Raw genomic sequence first — 27,475 nt, forward strand, 5'->3', positions numbered from 1 at the left:
TGGCATTGGAACCCGATTCTCCGCCCAATCATCTTTGTCGATTTTGCCGTCGGCCAATGAGAATCCCGCCCTCAGTCTTTGTAGCTTTAACCATTTTTTTATTCCATCAAGCCATTTGCAAGAAATCTGAAACAGGTTGCTGATTCACCGTCACCCACTTTGCACTATTGCACAAAGTCAATACCTACCTCACTTTGTTCAATAAACAAGAGGATCCAGTAACAGCAATAATTGTAGAGACAGTGATCTCCTTTTCTCATGCTTCTCTGTGAATGGTGTTGACCCAGAACTTGGGCAATTACAATGAGGCAAATGTGTCAAGAGAACTATTCAGCATTAAGCATTGTGCTAGTGATGGGTATTTATAGTTATATGGAATTGGATTTGAATGATATGCTTAGGTAATGGTTACTCTAAGATGTGTTCGGTGATATCTATTTGTTATCAACTTAATTGGTTGCGAGTAGCCTTTTGAGAGTGTCCATTGGCAGTCACTCTGCGACATCGCAAGACAATGTAGCATCCTGTCACGGTATATTGACACCTTCAAAGCCTTTTACCACAATTCCAGCTGCTGTGCCAAGGTCAACACAGGCACGACGTGGGAATGCTATAAATTGCAAGATTCTACCCTTGGATGATGGGGCTATTTCTTGCTGCACAAAACTTTAGTAGGGTGATGGGGCTGATTCTAATTGCATGATTCAGTATCTGAAGAATGGAAGTGTTTATTATTACTTGGTGGCACGTTTGAGTCACAGCTATTTCCTATTATCTGGTAAATGATAGATATTTCAGGTTCGATGATGTGTATATTGTGGGCAGTTGCTACATCCAGTTATACAGAGGCTGGAATTCACAGATCTCTCACAGCATTCAAGTACCCAGGCAGTTAGACAAATGCTCGTTCAACATGGATTCGGAAGCAACTAATTGGGTCAAGCATTTTGTCTAATCTTCGATGTTTAACAGCTGGGCATGTAGTTCTATTGGTTGTAATGATACCTTAGTTTGAGACTCAGCATTTAAAAATGCTCCATTCATTTGTTGTTGCAAACTGATCAGAGTAAACGTGAGTAATCATTCAGTTTACAAGATGGAGTTTGTGTAAAAATAACAAATATATTTACTATCCCTTTATTCCTCAATGTTGAATAAGTAGAAACCTTACCAATAATATGAGATGCATAACATATAAATTTGTGATCCTGTTAGTCTGCAGATTATTCCATTTTTGATAGACAACAATGCCATCAATATCTCCATCAATCTAAATGTTGCCGCCTTCTCTGAAAATCGTCTAGAAGAAGTGGCTCTCAGTAGTTGGCCCTCCTTGCCTAAACTGTATTATGTCCATTTTACTAAATCAGCTCAATGTTAAGAATTTCATTTACTTTTTAAGCCTACTATTCCTGGAGTGGGAGCATCAGCTGTTTTTCAATTAATTGAACAGCATTTCAGACTTTAAATAAATGTACATTTCTTTTTGTTCTGCAGGCAACAAGACTTTGAAAAAAATATTTTATTAAGGTATTTATATAAACAACAAACACACAAACACGGACAGCACGGTAGCACAGTGGTTAGCACAAGTTGCTTCACAGCTCCAGGGTCCCAGGTTCGATTCCCGGCTGGGTCACTGTCTGTGCGGAGTCTGCACATTCTCCCTGTGTGTGTGGGTTTCCTCCGGTTGCTCCCGTTTCCTCCCACTGTCCAAAGATGTGCGGGTTAGGTGGATTGGCCATGCTAAATTGCCCCTTAGTGTCCAAAAAGGTTAAGTGGAAGTTACGGGGATAGGTTGATACGTGGGCTTGAGTAGGTTGCTCTTTGTAAGGGCCGGTGCAGATTCAATGGGCCAAATGGCCTCTTTCTGCACTGTAAATTCTATGATTCTATGACAAATATGAGCAAAAGCAAACTTGTACGACATAATAAATAAAGAACACCCCCGCCCTTCCCCTCCTCCCATTCTGCCTTCCCCATTTTAACCCCCCTATCTGCCCCACTCCCCCATGCTGACACATCAATCCGCCTTGAAGAAGTCGATGAATGGCTTCCACTTCTGGGCGAACCCATCAACCGACCCTCTCAAGTTGAACTTGATCCTTTCCAACCTCAGGAATTCCGCCAGGTCACTCACCAACAGCCCCGCTTTCGGTGGCTCTGAATCCATCCATCCCAGCAAAATCCCTTTCCGGGCTATCAGGGAGGCAAAGGCCACGAAATCAGCCTCTCTCTCCCCTTGGACTCCCAGGTTTTCCGACACCCCAGATATCGCTACCTCTGGGCTCAGGACCATCTTTACCACCAACACCTCTGACATTACATCCGCAAACCCCTGCCAGAACCCCTTCAGTTGCGGACATACCCAAAACATGTGGACATGGTTCACAGGCCTCCCCGTGCACCGTCCCCATCTATTATCTACTCCCTCAAAGAACCTCCTCATCCTTGCCACCATCATATACGTCCTGTGAATTACTTTAAACTTAATAAGACTGAGCCTTGCACACAATGAGGATTCATTCACCTTCAGCAGGCCCTCAGCCCACGTCCAGGCCTTCCCCTAGCTCCTCCTCCCATTTCCTCTTCAATCTCCTATCGGGGGTCCCTCCAACTCCATTAGCTCCTTATAAACCTCAAACACCCTTTCCTCCCCTATCCCCTCTCTCGACATCACCTTATCCTGCAGCCCCGGGGGCAGCAACCCGGGAAAAGATGGCATCTCCCTCCTCACACAAAGTCCCGAACCAATAAATAAGTATCTAAACCCATTGCATCGTATTCTTCCTCCCGGATCTCTAAGCTCGCAAAGCTGCCCCCTACGAACAGGTTCCCAAACCGCTCAGTCCCCGCCTGCTGCCACCCCCAAAACCTTGCATCGAGCAACCCCCTCCCCACCCAGTGCAAGCCTATGTTTGGCACAAATCGATGCCCACACCGAGGCACCATCCAATCTCAGGTGCTGCCTCTACTGCCCATACGCTCAAGGCCGACACCACCACTGGTCTCACGGAGTACTTGGCCAACGAGAACGGCAAAGGTGCCATCAACAATGCCCCTACACTCATTACCCGGCAAGAAGCTACCTCCAGGAGCAGCGCGGTGGTGCAGTGGTTAGCACTGCAGCCTCATGGCGCCGAGGTCCCAGGTTCGATCCCGGCTCTGGGTCACTGTCCATGTGCAGTTTGCACATTTTCCCCATGTCTGCGTGGGTTTCACCCCCACAACCCAAAGATGTGCAGGGTAGGTGGATTGAACATGCTAAATTGCCCTTTAATTGCAAAAAATGAATTGGGTACTCTAAATTTATAAAAATAAAAAGAAGCTGCCTCCATCTGCCACCATACCGACCATCCCCCGCTATTCATTTCCTAACCATAGCGATGGTAGTAATTCATTATATTCGGCAACACCAGCCCGGCCCAACCTTGCCCACATTTCAAAAACGCCGTCTTGACCCGCGGGGTCCTCCCACCCACACAAACCCCAAAATCAATGCGTTGGCCGTTTTAAAAAATGACTTTGGGATGAAGATTGGGAGGTTCGGCTTCCTACGTTGGTGGGCCAGCATCCTGTTTGCCTTTTTCCTGTGCTCATACGCAGCCCCCTGGCCCTCCGCAACTGCCCTACTGCCTTCCCCGTGGACACCATCCTAAACTCCATCTGGAGCCTCTGCTTCATCAACCCTGCGGCGTGGTGGTCGTAACCTCCCCGTATCGTTGAGTTGCACATGGATGGCAGCCCTCACCCGCTCGCAAACGTCCTCATCTTCTAACAACCCCTCATCTAGTCTCCACTACGGGCACTGCCTCAACCCCCGCCACCCCCCCCCCCCCCCCCCCACCCCCCCTCCCCCCGGTCCACTCACAAATCCACCCATTCCGGCACAAGGCCTGACACTGCAATCGGCGAATACTCTGAATCGACCACCCTGTTCAGCAACGCCTTGTCCACCACAAAGTAATCAATCCGGGAGTGCACCCGGTGCACATGAGAAACGTACAAAATCTCCTTTGCTCTCGGTCTCCTACACCTCCACGGGTCTACCCCACACTCCCGCCATGTGCTCCATAAACCCCTTCAGCTCCTTCTCCACAGCTGACACCCTCCCCAGCCTTGGGCTTGACTGGTCCAAACCTGGTTCAATGACCGTGGTAAAGTTCCCCCCCCACCATGATCAACCAGTGCAATTCCAGATCGGGAATCTTCCCCAGCACCCAGCTCACAAACTCCACATTGTCCCAGTTGGGGCAGAAACTGTGGTGAATGTATTATATCAATAATCCACTATTGTATCTGTGCTAAGCTGTTGCCCTTGTGGGCTCCACCTATGGGCCATTGTATGCCATTATCCATAAGGGAACATGTTGGGGCCTGTATGGGCTCCGCTCATCGCTCCTCCTCTTGAAGGGAGGTATAAAGAGCAGTCGACCTGTAGGTGGTTCTCAATATTGGATCAGTCGCAGGCAGGCACTGTTCTAGTTGATTAAAGCCACAGTTTATTTCTACTCATGTCTCGAGTGAATTGATGGTCGCATCAATTTAATCAACTACAACGCAACTATGGAATCGGCCCTCAAACCTGACCGACTGGAACTCAATCGGCAGGCCGCGGAGGCGAAATAAATTTTTTCGCACTGGCTCCGCTGTTTCGAGGCCTATCTCGCCACCTCCTCCATGCCTTCAGTCACCAACGAACAGAAGCCGAGTCTCCTCCATGCACGGGTGAGCCATCGAATCTCTGTTCAACTTGACGAGGCCTCCTCCTACACAGACGCCCTCGCGATGTTCGAACGCATCTATGTACGGCCCGTGAACGAGATATACGCGCGACACATCCTCACCACTCGCCGCCAGCGCCCCGGGGCATCGCTAGAAGACTACCTACACGCCCTCAAAGCCCTCGCACGCAACTGCAACTACCAGGCGGTTACAGCCACCCAACATATGGAACTCGCCGGCCGAGACGTCTACGTGGCGGGAGTGCGGTCCAACTATGTGAGACAGCGCCTACTCGAAAAGGGGGCCCTGGACCTGGATCAGACGGTAAAGTTAGCCTCCTCTCTGGAAGTAGCATTCCAGAGCCTTAACGCGTTCCCGGCTGACCACGTGACCCCTCGTGGACCCCCGACCAAAGACTACCCGAGGCCTGTGCCATGTGGCCGCCTGCCCACCATGGGGGGCTGCCCTGCTATTTCTGCGACCAGTCCCAACACCCCCGGCAGCAATGCCCGGCCCGTAACGCGAACTTCAGCAGCTGCGGGAGAAAAGGACATTTCGCCAAAGTTTGCCTGGCCAGGTCCAAGAACTCTTAACTCACAGGCCCGATCCTCAGACTCACAGGCCCGCAAACCCCGTAGTGTGGCAGCGTGTCTGCCGACTCCGCCCCCTGTAGACGCGTCATCAGCCTCGTGCTATCCATGGGGGCAGCCATCTTCCAGCCCACTCAGCACGTGCGACTCATGGGGGCCGCCATCTTGGCCATCCTCCCCCATGCGGCCGGCCACGTGCGATCCATGGGGGCCGCCATCTTGGACGCCATCTTCCTCACCGCCCGCCACGCTTGACCAACGGGGGCCGCCATCTTGGCCGCCATCTGCTACGCTGCTCGACATGTGCAATCAAGAAGGGCAGCCATCGCGGAACCGCCCCAGCACCTCCGACCACGCCGGCTACCCGCAACTCAGCGCGGTCACCCTGAACCAATCGCGACCCAAACACCTCCGGAGTTCCATGATGACTGTCCGGGTAAACGGGCATGAAACGCCTTGCCTCTTCGACTCCAGGGGCACAGAGAGCTTCATTCACCCGGACATGGTAAGATGCTGCTCGCTCCCAATTTTCCCGGCGCATCAAACCATCTCCTTCGCCTCTGGGTCGCACTCGGTGCAAATCCGAGGGTGCACTACCACAACCCTAGCAATACAGGGCACCGAGTACGCCAATTTTAAATTATATGTGCTCCCAGACCTCTGCGCTCCTCTCCTATTGGGACTAGATTTCCAATGCAACCTCAGGAGCCTAACCCTGAAATTCGGGGGGCCCCTACCCCCACTCACCGTATGTAGCCTCGCGACCCTAAAGGTCGACCCTCCCCCACTCTTGCAAAACAGTCGCCACCAGAAGCAGGCGATATAGCATACAGGACAGCACTTTTATCAGGTCTGAGGTCCAGCGACTCTTGCGGGAGGGAGTCATCGAAGCCAGCAATAGCCCCCGGAGAGCTCAGGTGGTGGTCGTCAAGACCGGGGAAAAGAACCAGATGGTTGGCGATTACAGCCACACTGTAAACCAGTACACACAACTCGATGCGTACCCCCTTCCCCAGATTGCAGACATGGTTAACCAGATCGCACACTACCGGGTGTTCTCCACAGTGGATCTGAAGTCTGCATACCACCAGCTCCCAATCCGCCCGGAGGACCGCCACTACACGGCTTTTGAGGCAGACTGCCGCCTTTTCCACTTCCTCCGGGTCACCTTTGGCGTCACGAATGGGGTCTCGGTGTTCCAAAGAATAATGGACCGAATAGTGGACCAGTACGGGCTGCGGGCCACATTTCCGTACTTGGACAATGTCACCATCTGTGGCCATGATCAGCAGGACCACGATGCCAACCTCCACAGATTTCGCCGAACCGCCCAAATCCTTAACCTCACATACAACAAGGAGAAATGCATTTTCCGGACAACCAGACTAGCCATCCTCGGCTACGTCGTGGAAAACGGGGTTCTAGGACCTGACCCTGACAGTATGCGCCCCCTCCTGCAACACCCCATCCCCCACTGCCCCAAGGCCCTGAAGAGATGCCCCGGGTTCTTTTCATATTATGCCCAGTGGGTCCCCAACTATGCAGACAAAGCCCGCCCACTAATCAAGGCCACCATCTTCCCACTGACAACTGAGGCCCGCCAGCCCTTCAGCTGCATCAAGGTGGACATCGCCAAAGCCGCAATGCACGCAGTGGACGAATCCGTCCCCTTCCAGGTGGAGAGCGACGCATCAGAGGTCGCTCTCGCCGCCACCCTCAACCAAGCAGGCAGACCGGTAGCGTTTTTTTTCACGCACCCTCACCACATCCGAAATTCGGCACTCCTCAATCGAAAAGGAGGCCCAAGCCATCGTGGAAGCCATACGGCACTGGAGGCACTACCTCGCTGGGAAGGGGTTTACCCTCGTCACCGACCAACAATCGGTAGCCTTCATGTTCGATAATACGCAGCGGGGCAAAATCAAGAAAGATAAGATCTTGAGGTGGAGGATCGAACTCTCCACCTATAATTACAATATAGTATAGCGTCCTGGGAAGCTCAACGAGCACCCAGTTGCCCTGTCCCGCGGCACATGCGCCAGCGCGCAAGATGGCCGACTACGGGCTATCCACGATGACCTCTGCCACCCGGGGGTCACCCGGCTTATCCACTACATCAAGGCCCACAACCTGCCCTACTCCACCGAGGAGGTCAGAGCTATGACCAGGGACTGCCAGATATGTGCGGAGTGTAAACCGCACTTCTATCGACCAGATAAGGCCCACCTGGTGAAGGCTTCCCGGCCCATTGAGCGCCTCAGTATCGATTTCAAAGGGCCCCTCCCCTCCAATAACCGCAATACATATTTCCTCAACATTATTGATGAGTTCTCCTGCTTCCCCTTTGCAATCCCTTGCCCTGACATGACCGTCATTAAAGCCTTACATAATGTCTTCACCCTGTTTGGTTTCCCCAAATATGTCCACAGTGACCGGGGCTCGTCGTTCATGAGCGATGAACTGCGTCAGTACCTGCTCAGTAAGGGCATCGCCTCGAGCAGGACTACCAGTTATAACCCCAGGGGAAACAGGCAGGTGGAGAGGGAGAACGCTACGGTCTGGAAGACCGTCCTACTGACCCTGCGTTCCAGGAATCTCCCAGTTTCCCACTGGCAGGAGATCCTCCCCGAGGCGCTCCACTCTATTAGGTCCCTACTTTGTATGGCCACAAACGAGACCCCTCGTGACCGCCTATTTGTTTTCCCTAGGAGATCCACCTCAGGGGCCTCGCTTCCGTCCTGGCTGAAGACACCGGGGCCTGTCCTATTCAGAAAACACATCAGCAGCCAGAAGTCCAACCCTCTAGAGAGGGTCCAGCTCCTACACTCCAATCCCCAGTACGCTTATATCAAACACCCCGATAGCCGACAGGATACGGTCTCCCTCCGGGACCTGCCGCCCGCCGGTTCCACCACCACCACCACCACCGCCACTTGAGTTGCAGTTTTGCCAACTTGGGTTGGACGTTGTCTTGTAGTTTGAGCATATGGACTCCTTTCCCCAACAGTCTGACCCAGACAAACGGGCAGCGGGACTCTCCTCCATTCCTGAGACCATGGGTGTGATCCTCCGGCCTTGTTGCGTTCTCGCTCAAGCGTAATGAGGCTGTTGAATAGCGGGAGAGGCCAAAAACGAGACCCGCGCCAGGCGGCAAACAGTTTGCGATGCAACCGGCCCGCTCCCGTAGGCGAAATCTGGACCTCGCCGTAGCGTGGCGAGAAACCAATTATCACCACTTAAGCCCCATTTCCATGCAATCAACAATAATGACCCCATATCCAACAGCCTCCCATCAATCAGCGGCCTCCCCAGCAAGTGCTCACGCTGGCGCCGATTAATACTCCTTTTGAAAAAGGTGAACCTAGTGGAAGTGCTTCTGTGGGGAGCCGAGCAGGTGCGTAGCCACTTTTGCTCACAGTTAAAGGGCCCGGGGGCACTGGGTTTGTCACCCCAGTGCTCGACGGGGTTGGGGAACCCTCGGCTGGAGATGGGGGAACCCTCTGCAAGAGTGGGCCGCCATGGGAGGGTGGGGGGAGGCGCTTGGTGGGGGGGGGGGGGGGGGGGGGGGGGGGGGGGGGGGGGGGTGGCAATCAGAGACCAACTGCTCACAGCACCACCATCCCAACCCTGGTTCATGTGTACCCATTCCGGGCCCAACCCTTGTCCCTGCCCATCTGCCCCACCGATCACCCATACCCCCCCACCGACTGCTGAGGCCTCTGGCTGCGCGGCTGAAGGCTATTGCTAATAGGGAATTGGCAATTGTGGTTAAGTGAGTATTTCACAGATGCCAAGTAGAACCCTGTGGGTGGGCGGGCCATGTAGCATGTGGGAGTCATTGGCAAGCATCCCAATCACACCCTGGACGCTGTGCTTGAACACTGCAGGAGGCAACAACACACACGCAACATCCAGTGGATGGCACAGCTCTGGGGACATGTCCACGGCCGGAAGGTGGGTGACCACCATGGGGAAGCGGGGATGCCTGGAGAGATGGGCAAAGGATCCAGGGGTCAATCCATATTGACGACGAAAGGGACAGAGGCACCCTAATGGATGTGCAAAAAGGATTTAACGTGCTGTACAATACCCACCTCCCGTTGATGGTGCCTCCCCAACCCCGAACCCCCCGCCTCACCACCCTCTACCAACCCACCCCTACCCTCCCCCGGTGCCTTCAGGGGATCCTCAACATGCCTGGCCCTCCTAGCTCTACCATTACATCAGGATGCACATCTGAGATGGAGACAGTCAGTTGCTTACCTCGTCCCGTGGCTCTCGATTCTCCTGGCAGGCGTCCTGTGGGGGCTCTGGAGCCGGAGGGCCCTGGCTCACTTGCCGGTGGCACACGCACAATCGACAATGGTTTTCTGGACATTAGACTTTGATTCATTGAGTTGAAATTTCACCACCTGCCGTGGGTCTCAAACCTGTGTCCCCAGAGGATTGCCCAGGGGCTCTGCATTACTAGTCCCGTGACAATACAAGTGCGCCATCGCCTCTCCTCTCTGCTTCTATGTTTAAATAAAAAGCCTAAAGTTAATCTAATAAGAGGTGGAAACAAGCAAGGGGAAGGTAAACAGCCCACAGGGGTTCCTTACGAGGTAAGTATTTTTCAAAAAGTTTCCATTTTGGGTCACAGTCTTCAGCGGTCCATTTAAGGAGACTGATTGTGACATCTCTGAACCAAGTAATCCTGAACTCAGCAAGTTTGATCTGAAGCAATCGGATTCCAGCCTGGAGCAGGTTTTAGGCTGCTTATTAAAGTATTCACGGCATTTAACACCAAATTATGGTTGCCTGCCAGGAATGCCTCTCACATCCTGACCAATGTGGCACTGGACACAATCCTGATGTTGGTCACGTGTGAGATGTTTCCCCTTAAATTGGACCTCTTTTTATTTAAAAAACACATGGAAATATGGAATGAGAAAAGTCAAATTCGCGCACCAATAGCCTGTATAAATTGTCCTTTCAATCCAACTGATTTGCATTTTCAATGCAACTGATTCAATCTTAATAATAATACTCTTGACAGGGAGGGGTGGGGGGAAAAAGGAAAGACAGGGGGCAAAGAACAATAGAACAATAGAGGAGAACCGGTGGGGGGGTGGGGGGGGGGGTGGGGGTGGGGGGACGAGCAACATCGGGGGCACCACCCAGGTGCTACCCCCCTCCACCCAGATCTATTTTGTATTACGGGTGTTGTATGTTCTCTCTCTAGCAAAAAAGACAGTAGAACCCCCCCCCCCACCAAGACATGCACACAGGTATAATATAATTGTCTCTCCAGTACTTCGATGTATATACACCTCCCCAGTTTTTACCTCCCCACACCCTGGTATTTACCGTGTTTGTATTGCCTTCTCTTTTTTTTAACCTCCCTCTTTTTTGTGTACACCTAAAATATACCCTGTTTGAAAAACCCAATAAAAACATTTATTACAAATGATAATAATACTCTTTATTGTCACGAGTAGGTTTGCATTAACACTGCAGTGAAATTACTGTGCAAAGCCCCTAGTCGCCCCATTCCGATGCTTGTTCGAGTACACAGATGGAGAATTCAGAGTGTCCAATTCACCTAACAGCACATCTTTCAAGACTTGTGGGAGGAAACCAGAGCACCCGGAGGAAATCCACGCAGACACGGGGAGAACATGCAGACTCCACAGAGACAGTGACCCAAGCCGGGAATCGAATCTGGGACCCTGGAGCTGTGAAGCAACAGTGCTAACCACTGTGCTACCGTTCTGGGAGAAGCAAATAATGTGGGAAGGTGACCACTCAAACAAAAGTCGAGACAATTCACTCACACTGTCGAAGATACTTAAATAAAATTTCAAAATACAAATTTGCCCTTTCTAAGCCACAGCTATGACCTCATGGAACCCATAAGTGACATATCCTGCTCCCAGATGCATTGGGTGGGATCCTCCGTCCCGCCGCAACCGTTTTCTGGTGCATCGTGCCCTGCCGGCAGTGGGATTCTCTGTCCCGGCAGCCGACCAATGGGGTTTCCCACTGTGGGCATCCCTATGCAATCGGGAAATCCGCGGGCGTGAGTGCGCTGTCGGCGAAGCACCCGCCGACTGAGAATCCAGCCCATTGTGCCTTGTAGAGCAGCTAATCCATTCAAGAGCTTATCCAGAAGTTCTTCTAGCTGTTTTTCATCGAATTGTTGAATCCTCCAGCACAGTAGAAGACTATTCATCTCATTGTGCCTCTGCTGGCTCTTTGGAATTTGTTGAGCCAAAATTAATTTCTCCTTAATTGGACGGGAAGTTCAGACCAATTAGAACAGAAAACAAAGAACAAAGAAAAGTACAGCACAGGAACAGGTCCTTCGGCCCTCCAGGCCTGTGCTGCCCATGCTGCCCGTCTAAACTAAAATCTTCTACACTTCCGGGGTCCGTATCGCTCTATTCCCATCCTATTCATGTATTTGTCAAGATGCCCCTTAAATGTCACTATCGTCCCTGCTTCCACCACCTCCTCCGGTAGTGAGTTCCAGGCACCACTACCCTCTGTGTAAAAAACTTGCCTCGTGCATCTCCTCTAAACCTTGCCCCTCTCACCTTAAACCTATGCCCCCTAGTAATTGACCCCTCTACTCTGGGAAAAAGCCTATGACTATCCACTCTGCCTATGCCCCTCATAATTTTGTATACCTCTATCAGGTCGCCCCTCAACCTCCTTCGTTCCAGTGAGAACAAACCGAGTTTATTCAACCTCTCCTCATAGCGAAAGGCCAGTGCCAAGAAAATGTGCTGAGCCAGTCCTGCTGCTAGTAAATGTGAATTTGGGAACCCCATTTCAGCTCAACACCGAGGTCATGAAGCCCATGGTAAAACCTGTCCATACAGTACCAGATACAGTTGATCAAGGGCAGCATGGTAGCACAGTGGTTAGCACAGTTGCTTCACAGCTCCAGGGTCCCAGGTTCGATTCCAGGCTTGGGTCACTGTCTGTGCGGAGTCTGCACGTTTTCCCTGTGTTTGCGTGGGTTTCCTCCGGGTGCTCCGGTTTTTCTCCCATAGTCCAAAAATGTCTAGGTTAGGTGAATTAGCCACGATAAACTGCCCTTAGTGTCCAAAAAAAAGGTTAGATGTGTGATGCGCAATCAATTACTCTCGAGACAAGGTGAGTCATAACTAATAGGCTTTAATCTGCTGGAACTGTTCCCCTGCAGCTTCGATACAGAAAGTGAAGGCTGCTGGGATGGCATTTGTTCTTATACTCCGCCTCTCAGGGCGGAGCTATGTACATCGGCCAATGGTAGACTCCTGGGTCTAGCCAATGGTCATCCACCTCTCAGGTACCGCAATACCTGGTATTACCACATTCACCCCCTGTTAAAAAAGAGCCCGGCGGGGTGATGGCCAGCGTTAATGTCGCCTTTCGCATGGTAGGACCAGGTGCAGCAATCAGTCGGTCGGGTGGCCTGGTCGTCCTTCTGGAGCGTCTGGACTTCAGCGGTGATCCTGATGGGTGTCCCGGCGGTTGCGACTCCGGGAACATGGTGTCGTCCTCCCAGGCAGCTTCGTCACCCCTAGGCGGCGCTGTTGGGGCGGAAAGTGGGCAGGGGGGGTATAGGTGCTGATTCGGGCCTAGGCAGGGGCGGCGGGAGTACTGACCCTCCGGTCAGGTGCTCCGGGGAAGGTGGGGGTGGGGGCACTTGTGGGGGTGTGCCTGGGGCTCCGGTGGGCGCCAGGTTCCGAAGGGAGACCATGTCTTGGCGGCCGTCAGGGAACGCTACATAGGCGTACTGGGGGTTGGCATGCAGCAGGTGGACCATCTCGACCAACGGGTCCGACTTGTGTGCCCTCACATGTATTCGAAGCAGGATGGGTCCGGTTGTTGCTAGCCAGGTTGGGAGCGAGGTCCCGGAGGAGGACTTCCTGGGGAAAACAAGGAGACGTTCATGAGGTGTCTGATTTGTGGTAGTACAGAGCAGCGACCGGATGGAGTGAAGGGCCACTGGGAGGACATCCTGCCAGCGGGAGACTGGGCGATTCCTAGACCGTAGGGCCAGCAGGACGGTCTTCCAGACCGTGCCGTTCTCCCTCTCAACCTGCCCGTTTCCCCGGGGCTTGTAACTGGTCGTCCTGCTCGAGGCAATGCCTTTGCTGTGCAGGATTTGACGCAGTTCGTCACTCATAAAGGAGGACCCCCTATCACTGTGAATGTATGCGGGGAAACCGAATAGTGTAAAGATACCCTGGAGTGCCTTGATGACAATGGTTGTGGTCATGTCTGGGCAGGGGATGGCGAATGGGAACCGGGAGTACTCGTCAATCACGTTCAGGAAGTACGTGTTGCGGTCGGTGGAGGGGAGGGGGCCTTTGAAATCCATGCTGAGGCGTTCAAAGGGATGGGAAGCCTTTATCTGGGCGGTAGAAGTGCGGTTTGCACTCCACGCAGATTTGGCAGTCCCTGGTGACTTCTGACGTCCTCGATGGAGTAGGGCAGGTTGCGGGTCTTGATAAAATGAAAGAACCAGTGACCTTTGCCGGGTGGCAGAGGTCCTCGTGGAGGGACCGGAGGCGGTCCACTTGTGCGGTGGCACAAGTGCCGCGGGACAGGGCATCAGGAGGCTCGTTCAGCTTCCCGGGACAGTACAAGATCTCGTAATTGGAGGTGGAGAGTTCTAGCCTTCACCGCAAGATCTTGTCGTTCTTAATCTTGCCCCGCTGTGCATTATCGAGCATGAAGGCCACCGACCGTTGGTCCGTAAGGAGAGTGAATCTCCTGCCAGCCAGGTAATGCCTCCAGTGTCGCACAGCTTCTACTATGGCTTCTACTATGGCCTGGGCCTCCTTTTCGACCGAGGAGTGGCGAATTTCGGAAGCATGGAGAGTGCGGGAGAAGAAAGCCACGGGCCTGCCCGCTTGGTTGTGGGTGGCTGCCAGAGCTATGTCTGACGCGTCGCTCTCGACCTGGAAGGGGAGGGACTCGTCGATGGCGCGCATCGTGGCTTTTGCAATGTCTGCTTTGATGCGGCAGAAGGCCTGGCGGGCATCCGTCGACAGGGGGAAGGTTGTGGACTGGATCAGGGGTCGAGCTTTGTCTGCGTAATTGGGGATCCATTGTGCATAATAGCTAAAGAAGCCGAGGCAGCGCTTTAGGGCCTTGGGGCAGTGAGGGAGGGGGAACTCCATGAGGAGGCGCATGTGTTCAGGGTCGGGGCCTATGACTCCACTTCGCACTACGTAGCCTAGAATGGCTAGACGGTCGGTGCTAAACACGCATTTATCCTTATTGTAAGTCAGATTAAGGATATTCGCGGTCTGGAGAAATTTTCAGAGGTTGGTGTCGTGGTCCTGCTGGTCATGGCCGCAGATGGTGACGTTATCAAGATATGGGAACGTTGCGCGTAAGCTGTACCGGTCAACCATTCGGTCCATCTCATGTTGGAAGACCGAGACCCCGTTCGTGACACCGAACGGAACCCTTAAAAAGTGATAGAGCCGCCCATCTGCTTCGAAGGCAGTGTACTGGCGGTCACCATTACGGAGGGGTAGCTGGTGGTAGGCAGACTTGAGATCCACCGTGGAGAAAACCTTGTATTGCGCAATACTGTTCACCAAGTCGGCTATACGGGGGAGAGGGTATGCATCCAGCTGTGTAAACCTGTTGATGGTCTGGCTGTAGTCAATGACCATCCTATGTTTATCCCCGGTCTTTACCACCACAAAGTGAGCCCTCCAGGGGTGTTGCTCGCTTCGATGTCCCCTTCCCTCAGCAGCCTTTGGACCTCGGACCTGATGAAGGTCCAGTCTTGGGCACTGTACCGTCTGCTCCTGGTGGCGACTGGTTTGCAATCCGGGGTCAGGTTCGCAAACAGGGAAGGCGAGTCGACCTTAAAGGTTGCAAGACCGCAGACAGTAAGGGGGGGGGTATCGGGCCGCCAAATTTAAAAGTCAGGCTTTGCAGATGGCATTGGAAATCCAGCCCAAGGAGGGTGGCTGCACAGAGGTGCGGCAGGACGTACAGGCGGAAATTGTGGACAGTGAGGTTCGCCAGGCAGAACCCCTTTATTTCCACCGCGTGTGACCCGGAGGCCAGGGAGATCCTTTGGTTTATGGGATGGGTGACAAGAGAACAGCGCCTTACCATGTCGGGGTGAACAAAGCTTTCCGTGCTGCCAGAATAGATCAAGCACGCGTCACATGGCCGTTGATGGAGATCGTCGTTGTAGCTTTCGCAAGCGTCCGGGGCCGACTCTGGTCCAGAGTCACCAAGGCCAGCTGCAGTAATGGAGAGTTCTGGTTGGGCAGCATGTAGTCGGCTGTGCTGGGGGTATGGGCCCCATCCAAGATGGCGTCAGCCATGGGTCGCACATGGAGTCCGGGGATGAAGAAGATGGCGGCGGCGAGAGAGAAAATGGCGGTGCCCACCCGTCCAGCGTGGTGGCCGGGGGACAAAATGGCCACGCACGCGGGTCGCACGCGGCCTGAGGATAGGGGGGTGGCGGTGGGCGCTGGACGGCCGAGGCCTGAAAAGGGGGCTGCCGATAGTTGCTGGAGACCGCGGCCACGGCATGGGCCTGGCAGACCCCGACATAATGGCCCTTCTTGGCGCACCCTTTGCAGGTGGCGGTGTGGGCCGGGCAGCACGGGCGGGGCTGATTCGCCTGCCCGCAGAAGAAACAGCGTTGTCCGACGGCGGTAGCGGGCCGTCTCGCCGCGCAGGCTTGCAGGGTCAGAGGGAAGGTCTGAGGGGCTGCCGCAACGGGGTGCCACGCAGCCCAGGGGGCCACCACGCGTCCGGGAGCAAAAGCCAGCGCGCTGTTATACGCAACGACCATGGACCCCGCCAGGGCCCGTGCCTCAGTAAGTCCCAGAGTGTCCATTTCTAGGAGCCTTCGGCGAATATCGGGGGAAGTCATACCTGCGATGAAAGCATCCCTGATCAAAAGTTCCGTGTGCTCGTTCCCCGAAACTGGAGGGCAGCCACAGTTTCGGCCCAGCACCAGCAGCGCCCGGTAGAAGTCTTCCAACGTTTCTTCGGGGCTTTGCCTCCTAGTCGCCAGCAGGTGACGAGTGTAGACCTGGTTCACAGGGCGGATATAATGTCCTTCTAGCAGCTCGATTTCTGCAGCATAATTCTCCGCCTCCTCGATCAGAGGGTAGATCCCAGGGCTGACCCGCGAGCGTAGAAGGTGCATCTTTTGTCTTTCCGTGGGGGTGTCGGCGGCCGTGTCGAGGTAGCCCTTAAAACACGCCAACCAATGTTTGAAGATAGCAGCAGAGTTGTCCGCATGGGGGCTGAGCTGAAGGCACTCCGGTTTGATACGGAGATCCATCCTTTCAACTGAAGTTGTAGCAGATTAAATTGATGTGCAATCAATTACTCTTGAGACAAGGTGAGTCATAACTAATAGGCTTTAATCTGCTAGAACTGTTCCCCTGCAGCTTCGTTACAGAAAGAGAGGGCTGCTGGGATGGCATTGGTTCTTATACTCCGCCTCTCAGGGCGGAGCTATGTACATCAGCCAATGGTAGACTCCTGGGTCTAGCCAATGGTCATCCACCTCTCAGGTACCGCAATACCTGGTATTACCACAGTGTGGTTACTGGGTTACGGGGATAGGTTGGAAGTGTGAGCTTAAGTGGGATGCTCTTTCCAAGGGCCGGATCAGACTCAATGGCCAAATGGCCTCCCTCTGCACTGTAAATTCTATGATTCTATGATTGGATTACGTCTCTATTTTTGATTTGCATTTGTTTATTGTCACGTGTACCGAGATATAGTGAAAAGCAGCTCAAACAGATCATTGAATACATGAAAAGAATAGGGCAACACAAGGTACACAATGTAAATACATAGACATCGGCATCGGGTGAAACATACAGGAGTGTAGTATTAATCTGTCCATAAGAAGATAATTTAAGAATATGAGGGAAGAAGTTGTTTTTGAATCTGTTCATGCGTGTTCTCAGACTTTTGTATCTCCTGCCCAATGGAAGAAGTTGGAAGAGTGAGTAAGCCTCAGTGGGAGGGGTCTTTGATTATGCTGCCTGCTTTCCCCAGGCAGCGGGAGGTGTAGACAGAGTTAATGGATGGGAGGCAGGTTTGTGTGATGGACTGCGCAGTGCGGTCTTGGGTCGAGCAGTTGCCACACCAGGCTGTGATGCAGCCAGATAGGATGCTTTCTATGGTCCACCTGTAAAAGTTGGTAAGAGTCAATGTGGACATGCCGAATTTCCTTAGTTTCCTGGGGAAGTATAGGTGCTGTTGTGCTTTCGACGTGGGTGGACCAGGACAGATTTTTGGTGATGTGCACATCTAGGACTTGAAGCTGTCAACCATCTCCACCTCGGCCCCGTTGATGCAGAAAGGGTTGTGTATGCTACTTCCTGGTGTCAATGACGAGCTCTTTAGTTTTGCTGGCATTGAGGGAGAGATTGTTGTCATTACACCATGCCACTAGGTGCTCAACTGCTTTCTGAGGATAGGCTTATGATGCAGATTGGGTTATTGTCATATATATGCACCATGGCCAATGAATCAACAAATGTTGGCTTTGACTGCGTCACATATACCAGCCTGGAAACCACACATGAAATTAAATGAAAATCGCTTATTGTCACAAGTAGGCTTCAAATGAAGTTACTGTGAAAAGCCCCTAGTCACCACATTCCGGCACCTGTTCAAGGAGGCTGGTTCAGGAATTGAACCGTGTTGCTGGCCTGCCTTGGTCTGCTTTCAAAGTCAGTGATTTTGCCCTGTGCTAAACCAGCCCCTGGTTAATTGTATTAATTGAAGCTGTCTCGGTTGATGGATAGCTTCTGACAGACCAGATTATGTAAATTTCAGATCACAAGCTGGCAAGATGAATAGATCTTTAACTGTTTATGCTCATAGCCCAGACGTTTAGCTCAGTGCATCCTCCACCATCCTGACTCGACCAATATGAGCCTGTTGTCACTCAAAATGTAGCATTGGGTGGGTATCCAGCCTTTCCTCAGTGTTGTGTTACGCTGCTTCGTGTAGCATAAGCTGCTTCCTTGATGTCTGCTTTGACAAAGGAAGCTCCAGTCTATGAAATGAGTTCAACATGTTAATTGAACTATTAACACAGTTCTTAAATGAGTTTGACTCTCTGCTAATCTAGCTGTAGTAACTCAGTCTATCTTTACCAGCCTGCTCTAAGCCACGTGCAGGGTGTGATGCTGTTGATCAACCCTGGTGTATTCTCTAGATATCTGTCTGTGGAAAGAGACACAGCTTGTGTGCCCTGTCCTTTTATATGGGTTGTGTAATGCCCCCTTGTGGTAATGCCACCTCTGGGTGTCTTGACTGCTCATTGGTTGTGTCCTATTCTAAGTGTTCATTAGCTGCATGTTTGCATATCATGACATCTCCGGTGTTCCCTCTAGTGTTTACTTAGTTGTAGTGTATTAACATTAACCCCTTGTGTATATACGGTGATGCATATCACCACTCTCAGCACACCAGGCATGTGGTACAAAGGAGGCTGCACCTCACTGCTCAGCCAGCAGCTACAGAGCTGCGGCCAGCAGCGCCACCCTCAGGGAGCAAGTTGACATGATTGGTGGGCCACCGCAGAAACACTTAAACCCAGCCCCCACCCCATTCACCATACTGCCTCTCAGATTGCACCTACAGAAACGTTGGAATAGGAGAAACGAAGACATCCTTTCGTATCAAGGGGAAGCATGGTGTCAGGAAAATATAGGTTGGCGCCTGCTCATTTTTGAGTTCTTTGTGTTGAAAGAGAATGAGCATGTATTTCATGCTCTGTTACCCTGAAGGATTTCAAACATGCAATAAAAGGTTTTGTGCATACTAATTTAGATAACTTGAGCGTGTAAAATTCCGATGAGGTAGAAGTAATGCCATGTCTCAGAACAGCGAGTGGTTTGAAAGATTTGCAATTTATTTGCAGTTGAAAAAGGAGTAGCTATGACATTAAATTGTGTTGAGAAGATGAGGGCATTTCATTGTTATGTTGTTTTCTTAAGCCCTTTGCAATTGTTGTCAGAAGTCCTCTGAGTGGAGTTTCTTCAGATATCCAACTCCCTGCTTTTCTGCCTCCAAAGTTGCCAAGGCTTCACTGCAGGAATCATTATGTTTAGGCTAATTTGGAAGGAAATTTTTTACCACGGAAGTAAGGTTGAAAGACTCGACAGTGAAGGTTATCTACTGCCACAATTGGCATTTGCCTTTCCTCACCATTGCCAGGACAATGGCTAGCCAGTCCTATCCATCCACCACCCACAAATGGTGGTGGGACTGAGGGTAAGACCCATGTCCCTGGTGGATTCTTTATCTCTGAGCTACAACCATTTTCCAGGACCACCATGTAGAAGGTAGCAGTCGACCCAGGGAAGAGGCAGCGAAGGCCCAGAGCGTTCCAATTGGGAGAGAAGTTAATGTTGCAGCCTGCTTTCCAAGATTTTGGTACCAGTTATTTACCTGCTGAAGATCATTGTCTCAGCCTTCCATCTTCTATGGAGGACTTCTGCCCTCTGCCTCCAGGTCCCTCGTTACCTCTTCCAAAGTTGCCACTGCATGACCATCAAGGTTTCTTCACTGGTGGACCAGAAGATGTAGAAGCAGATGTGGGCCATTCAGCCCGTCAAGTCTACTCCACAACTCAGTGAGATCATGGCTGATCTGATATTATCCCACATACCCGCCTTATACCCATATCCATGATTAATTACTGATTAAAAATCTGTCTAGCTCGGCTTTAAGCATATTTAACAACCCAGCCTTCACAGCCCTCTGCGGTAAGAATTTCAGAGATTCACGACCACTCTCTAAGCGAAGAAATTCCTCCTCATCACTGTCTTAAATGGGCAGCCCTTTACTCTTTGATTATTCCCTCTGGTCCCAGGCTCTCCTACAAGGGGAAACAACTTCTCAGCATCTACCCTGTCAAGCCACCTGAGAAACCTATATGGGCACAATCTAGGCCTTGCCGCACTGACTCGGGATGCGACGAGGCCGGTAAATCACACGAGAGGCTTCTCGCGAGAGGAATTAGCGGCCTCATCACGCCTAGCAAAATCAATCGTGAATTTGCGAGGCATCGTGATCTGGATCCTGCCCAATGAGATTGGGCCCAGATTTGCATATTCAAGTGAGCAGTTAGTTTCACTTGCATATGTCTACACCAGATCTGCACACACCCGGAATCGAACAGCCTCGTCTCGGATACCTCAAGCTGCTGCCGTTTAGCCTGGTTTCCACAAACATGGAACAGGCATTCTGGCACTTGGGGGGGTCTCCAAGGTCATTGGGGGCCCCTGGGTGGTTGGACACTGGGCAGGGTCATACCCTGGCATACTGGATGCTGCCTAGGCACTCTGGCTCATTTAACTGCCAGGCTGTCAGGTGTGCTGCCAGGTGCCAGGCTGGCGGTGCCCATGTGGCATTTTTCCTGCACTGGGGATTGGGTATCCTGCCCTTAGGAGGTGGAATGCGGCGGGCTTGAGTACCCCCTAATTGATATGTTGGGGTGTGGGCGTCCAGATGCTGTGGTGTGGGGGTGTAGAGGTCAGATGGCGCCCCTGTCTCTTCCTACATCAGCAAGTGGAGATGAGGGGTGTTGCTCGCCGAGCCCCAGAAATGAAGCAGCGATCCGTTGAATAGCGGGGTTGTTAGCACTACCAGCACTGGGAAACATCCGGCTCAACGCTCCCGACATGGGATTCTGTTTCATTTCTGTTAAATCGCGCCCAATGTCTCAATAAGGTGGGCTCTCATTCTTCTAAACTCCAATGAGTGCAGGCCCAATATACTCAACCCCTCCTCATAAGAAAATCCCTCCATATCCTGGATTAACCTCATTAACTTTCTGTGGACTGCGTCCAATGCCAGTGAACCTTTCCTGAGTTAAGGAGACCAAACTGTTCACAGTATTCCAGGTGTGGTCTAACTAGTGCCTTGTGTAGTTTTAGCAGGACTTTCCCATTTTTATATTCCATTCCCTTTGAAATAAAGGCAAACATGCCTTCCCAATTACCTTCTGAATTTGCATGCTAGCTTTTTGAGATTTATGTACAAGGATCCCCAAATTCCTCTGTGCTACAGTTTTCTGCAGTCTTTTTCCATTTAAATAATACTCAGCTCCTTTATTCTTCCTACCAAAGTGCTTAGCTTCACATTTTCCAACATTATATTCCATCTGCCAAGTTTTTGCCCATTCACCTACACTGTCTATATCCCTCTGTAGGCTCTTTGTGTCATCTTCACCACTTGTTTTCCCATCTATTTTCATGTCATCCATAAACTTGGCTACAGTACAGTCACTTCCCTCGTCCAAGTCATTCATATATATTGTGAATAATTGTGTCCCCACACCAGATCCCTGTGGCACTCCACTAGTTATAGGTTGCTATCGTGCAAATTCCCCTCTTACCCCAGTCTGTCTTCCATCAGCTAGCCAATCCTCTATCCATGCTAATTTTCTACCTCCTTGGATTCCATCTTAATGTTGGAAATCTTGCTAAGAACTCAGTGCATATCCCCAGACATGAAGAATGGGACTAGTGTAAACAGGCATGGTGGGGACTGGGATGTCCTGTTCCACTGCAAATCCGTGCTCCAGAAAGAAGCCTTTCAGAAGGTATTAATAACTCAGCTGGGTAAAATAAATACACTAAAAGGTTTCTGTATTATTATAGGTTTTTAAACAACATAAATAACTTTTACTTATATACTACCTTTAATGGAATGAAACATCCGAAGGTACTTCACAAAAGTGATTGTTGAACACATTTGACTGAAAGCCCCATAATGGCAGCTGGTCAAATGCTTGGACAAAGGGATAAAATTTTAAGGAGCGTCTTAAAGGAGGGAAGAAGAATCGAGAGGGTTATGAAGGAAATTCCAGAGATTGGGCCTGGCATCTTGCAATATGGCTGCCAATGATTTTTTTAATCTATTCGTTCATGTGATGTGGGCATCGCTGGCTGGGCCAGCATTTAATATCTATCCCTGAAGGTGTTTTAAGAGTCAAAAGCATTTCTGTGGATCTGGAATCACACGTAGGCCAGACCAGGTAAGGATGGCAGATTTCCTTCCCTCAAGGACATGAGTGAACCAGATGGGTTTTTACAATAATCATTTCATGGTTCTGGAGGCACAAGAGGTCATCATGAGACTGTTAATTCCAGATCTTTATTCAATTGAAATTTCACCATCTGCCCCGGTGGGATCTTGGCAGACATCCTCTGGTAGCCTGAGGTCTGGAGACCCCACCCTACATACATTTGGAGTCTCTTGATTGAAGGTTCCTGGGTGTCCAGCTGGTTCTCATCCTTCCTGTGGGTGCCAGCTGGCCCTAGCCTGACTCCTGCAGGAAATAGGGCACTTGAAAGGAGGCCAAGATTCCTCATCCTTATGTTGCCTACAATATGATGAACCAAGCACAGATTTGGCAAGATCAGCTGGACCAAATCACCACGGAGGTCATCAACCTTCCCATGGTGGCCTCAAGGCGCTCGCATGTCAGAGCCAAGATATCAGACAGAATGCAAATGCAATCCTCTACTGTGCGCTCCAGCCTGCTGAGTGCCTCTTGAATCTCTGCCTGATGTTCCACTGCCTGCCGTTGCATCTCCTCTAATGAACTGGCCGCTGATTCAGAGGTTCCTCATCTGATTGGGACTGTGACTGGGACTCCAGCAGCCCACTGAATGACAGAAACGCTGAGCTGTCTCTGCCTCTAACTGCTGCGGGGACATGTCAGTGAAGTTTCTCCAGAAAGTGAACCTGAGACCAATCTAGAACGACACCCAACCGAGGTGTGTGTCTCTGCGCTGGTAGATGATGCGGCTGTGCGCAGTATCGGTTCTCCATGATCCCCCTCATCCTGGGGCATGCTTTGGGGCTCGGGCTACTGCCGAGCTGCCTGGATGGCTGCAATCTGCAGAAAAAAAATAGAGTTTGAGTGGATGAGCTCAAGCTATATCAGAGCATGTTTGACTCACTTTGATTGTCAGGAATTGATGAAGTGATGGAATTGAGATCCGTACTAGGTTGTTGAGCGAGGTCAATCCCGGTGCCGCGACCTTCAAACCCACCAGGTGACAACAAGCAGATAAATCAATCCCTGACACATCAGATGATACAGAGAGATACTCACTTGTGCATAATTAATGAGGCTCCAAGCAAGTTCACGTTATTCCGGCAAGCTGGAATGGTACCGTAGGAACTGCCAGTCGCTGCTTAGACAAAGAAATTGAGAATTCCACCCATAGAGTCGAGATTGTTCTTCAAGTAAGTGGCTAAAATAATCCCTGATTGAAACCATAAGAAATCACATCACCCACGTCTTGGGTTTAAAATATACTACATTTGAACCAGTAGTCAGATATAGGCAGCCAATCAATGGGGGAAAAAAACAGGCATTTAGCCAGCCTTTTCTCGTTGGGTGCAAAAGTCCTCTCGCAAGATTCAATGGCTTTGTCATGTCACCAAGTCAGGTTCGATGAGGCCGGTAAATCCCGCCCATAAACTGTGTAGCCATCTCAGATGGCCACCTGCAAAGGACCACAGAAATTATAGCCAACCCAGGACTCAGGCAGACTCAGAGCTTGTGTGTGTATTTGCAACCCAGATAGCTAGACGCGATCGAAAAACCCGCTCATTTGCATTCTAATGGCCCATTTCCCCAGAACAATAGGACTCCAATCAAGAAACCGATACAGCCACAGACTGATCGGCGCCACTCCCTTTACTCAGGGAGCCCAAACAGTCAAGGTCAATGACCGCTAAGGACATGCCCAGCCATCAAGGCACCCGCCCCTTTATTGGCCAGAATCGAAGGCAGTGACCGAAGCCTGTCGAATTATTGGATCCAAGTTAAGGACCACCACAAAGAGCGTGAAATCCCAGAGGGATAAGAGACACAGCCATGTGCTCGGTCTCTCTTGGCCCCGGCCTATGCCAACCCAAATGCAGCATAACGACCAAGCAGACAAGTTCAAGACCAACGATTGCTACCAGACGGATGAGCCCAGCTGAAACAGAGCCACTTCTTCCACCCAGCCACGCAAGATCCGGACAAAGGCCTTGTCCATCTGCATAGAGCCGGTTGCCCTGAAGTTAAGTATAGGTTATTGTAGTTGTTAGGTGTAGTTCAACTTGTAGTGTTTTGTGTTGCATGTCGAAGTAATCCTTGTGTGTAAATAAACCATCTTTGAACTTGAACTGACTAACTGGTTGTGTGGTCCTTTGATCGATATCCGGTAAAGCCTTGTGGTGGCATCATTTGATACCTGGCGACTCTCAAGAGCATAATTATTAATTGGCAAAATTACATCGGTGCCGATTGGCAACATTATTGGCGACATCTGATGGGACTCGAATTAGAAGTGATTTTGTCACTCCCAGAGAACCCACAAACTTTGAATCCAATTGCGTGAAATAGAAAGAACCACAAGTGCAAGCCCACATCGACCAAATCACCAAATTTCGGAAGTGTGTACTAACCTGCATGCGTACTAACAGGGATATAAGGTAAACTCGTTAGATTGTGTCAAAACTATCGAGGGAATTGTGAACCGGAAAATTGCTTAGGCCATACCCGCAGTTCAAATCTCCGCCTTATCCCCCTGTCCCAAATTAAAGGTAGGGAAAGAGAAATCAAAGAAGTGCAAGAGAAATTAATGATAGGAAGCAGAGATTAACGGTAGGAAACAGAGATTAAAAGTAGAGCGAGGGAGATTAGAAGCAATGGCCACAAAAGCGATGGAACGTTTAAGAACCCACAGGAACATGACGTCACAGCGACCAACAGAGCAGAGCAGTGCCCCACATGGGAACAAGAGTTCAGGAAAATATTTGAAGTCGAAAGGATGGCCCCTTTGGTCCAATTTGTGTGCGAATGATGAGTCAGGTCCAGGAAGCATAGGACAAACTTGGTGGGACAACCTAACCGAAGTGCATAAGAAAAATGCAGTGAAAGTGCGAAAGCCGATGGCAATAGTGCCCTGTTTGGCACAGTTGCGAGGCACAGAGGAGGTTGTGAGGACGCTCCGCAGGCAGCTAGTTGAGAAAGAAGAGAAGAATGAGGGAAACAATAGTGAAAGCGAAAAGATTATTGAGCAACTCCGGGATCAGTCGGCAGATAAAGATAAAGAGATGGCTGATGTCAAACGGAATCTTGTATAGTTCACCTGAGCAGCTTTCACACCCAGTATGATAAAGCTGACCAAGATACACAGCGCGCAGTCTTGGTACAAGAAGAGACAGAACAGCAGGTAGCACAGTTAACGAGACAATGCGTGGATTTAAAGGCAGCTTTACAGACCTGCTGAGATTGTCCAGTATTTTCTGTTTCGTTTATTCTTACCTTTTGTTCCCTGACTGCCAACCAGTTTTCCATCCATCTTAGTGCACTACCCCAATTCCCATGTGCCTTAATTTTACAGACTAATCCCTTATGTGGGACCTTGTTTATATTGTAAGTATACTCCCACAGACATGACAGTATCAAAAATAAAGCTGGTGGAGGATAATTTTCCAGTCAGACAAAAAACAAGGCGAAGATCGAATTTTGGGATACCTCTCCACCATCCATAACTGTGCGGTAAAACTGACCATTGAGAACGGGGTTTGTGCCTTGCTAAAAGTACATGTTAATTACAGAAGTAGAATATAGCACTCACGACCGTTCTTATTTTTTTTCTATGCGAACATGACCCGGGAGCACTTGTAGAGTCGAAAGGAATAAAAGAGGAATTTTTTTCAGCCAGTACATGAACCGTTGTCCTGATTGAGAAACAAGCAGAGAAATTCAGGAAGTAAAGGGTTAGCCTGTAAAAAAATTAGTTATTTATCGAAGCTGGGGAGTTTGTCCAGCTGAGCACCTTTGCACATGGGGGGCTGCAACATTGGATCCTCGAACTCGGAGAGAGAGACCTGCTTTTGGGAAAAGTAACTGTCCAAAAGGGAAAATGACAGTGACAGTAACCAAGATTAAGCAGAATCACAGCAGAAATCTTCTGATTTAAAATAGATTGGTGTCTGCAAAAAAAAGAATTTCTTAAAGCCACAGTCCAACCAGGAAAACAAAATTTTTAAAGAAACAACGAAATAAATAATATAAATTAAATTGGAAGACAAAGAAATTAGAGGAAATTAGAGGAAATTGGAGGAAAAGTTAAAATACTACAACTTAAGCACTGATAACTGTGATTTCGGGAAAAGGTGGTTCTCGGGGGCCATCCGAAGAGAATGCGGAATCATGGAGTTCCTATGAAGAGAGATTCCTATGCTACCCTGCTGCAAACAGGATACCGGGTGAAATTAAAGTAGCAACTTTCTTGAGAGTAATAGGACAGAAAACCTTCATCCTAATACAAAATCTTGTTCACCCTGCAAAGCCTGGTACAATAACTCACGAAGAATTGACTAAGACCCTTGAAGAACAATTCTTGCTCAAACTACTGTCAGTCTGAAATATTGTCATTACATGCGGTAAAAGGCAATCTTCCTGCACTTTTCTAGAAGAGTATGTTTGCACAAAATCAAACTAAATTGGCAAGTTGTGAACCAACTGGTTGATGGAAGGAACAGATTACAGATATTCGAAGAAAAGCACAAGTAAAATTTGAAAACACTTTCGGGGAAATTACCAGAATTGAGGCACGCCTCAAGGTAAAACCTCATATATACCCCTAAATGGCAAGAACTGAGCCATATTATCAAACAAAAAGTTGAAGTGGAATGTGACAAATTGATCAAAAATAGAGTGATTGAAAAATGCAAACGTCGCTGCTCTATCATGTTTATGAATGGGGGACAAATACGAATCAGGGAGAACTACGTAAACTATGAATGCGACCGGAGAATTCTGCCCGAGGTCTCCATTGTCTGTGTCTCGCCCATAGCATTCTTGCGGCGGGGGCAGGGGGATGGAAGAATCCAGCCCCATGTGTACTTTTCCAAAGTGCAGGTGTACCTATTACTGCATCTTAAGTGCAAAGACACACGGGGTCAGATCCAGTGACGGAAAGGTCATGGACATGACCTTGAAAGGTATACCACTGGATAAACAGAGGAGGAATCTGGAATTCAAGTCATAGGAAACTTGAATTAACGGTACAAAACTGAGTAATTGCATGGAGGATCCGAGTCATCATTCCCCATGCCTGCGGGGTCGAATACTGGATCAA

General features: G+C 50.3%; 1 long non-coding RNA gene across 1 annotated transcript in view; it reads left to right on the top strand.

The window, feature by feature from the left end:
* The window catches only part of LOC140411734 (uncharacterized), a 355,339-nt gene that overhangs the window by 140,300 nt on the left and 187,564 nt on the right, over nucleotides 1-27,475 (top strand). The window lies entirely within an intron of this gene.

This window comes from Scyliorhinus torazame, chromosome 4 (genome assembly GCF_047496885.1).
Source record: "Scyliorhinus torazame isolate Kashiwa2021f chromosome 4, sScyTor2.1, whole genome shotgun sequence".
In the NCBI taxonomy this organism is placed as follows: domain Eukaryota; kingdom Metazoa; phylum Chordata; class Chondrichthyes; order Carcharhiniformes; family Scyliorhinidae; genus Scyliorhinus; species Scyliorhinus torazame.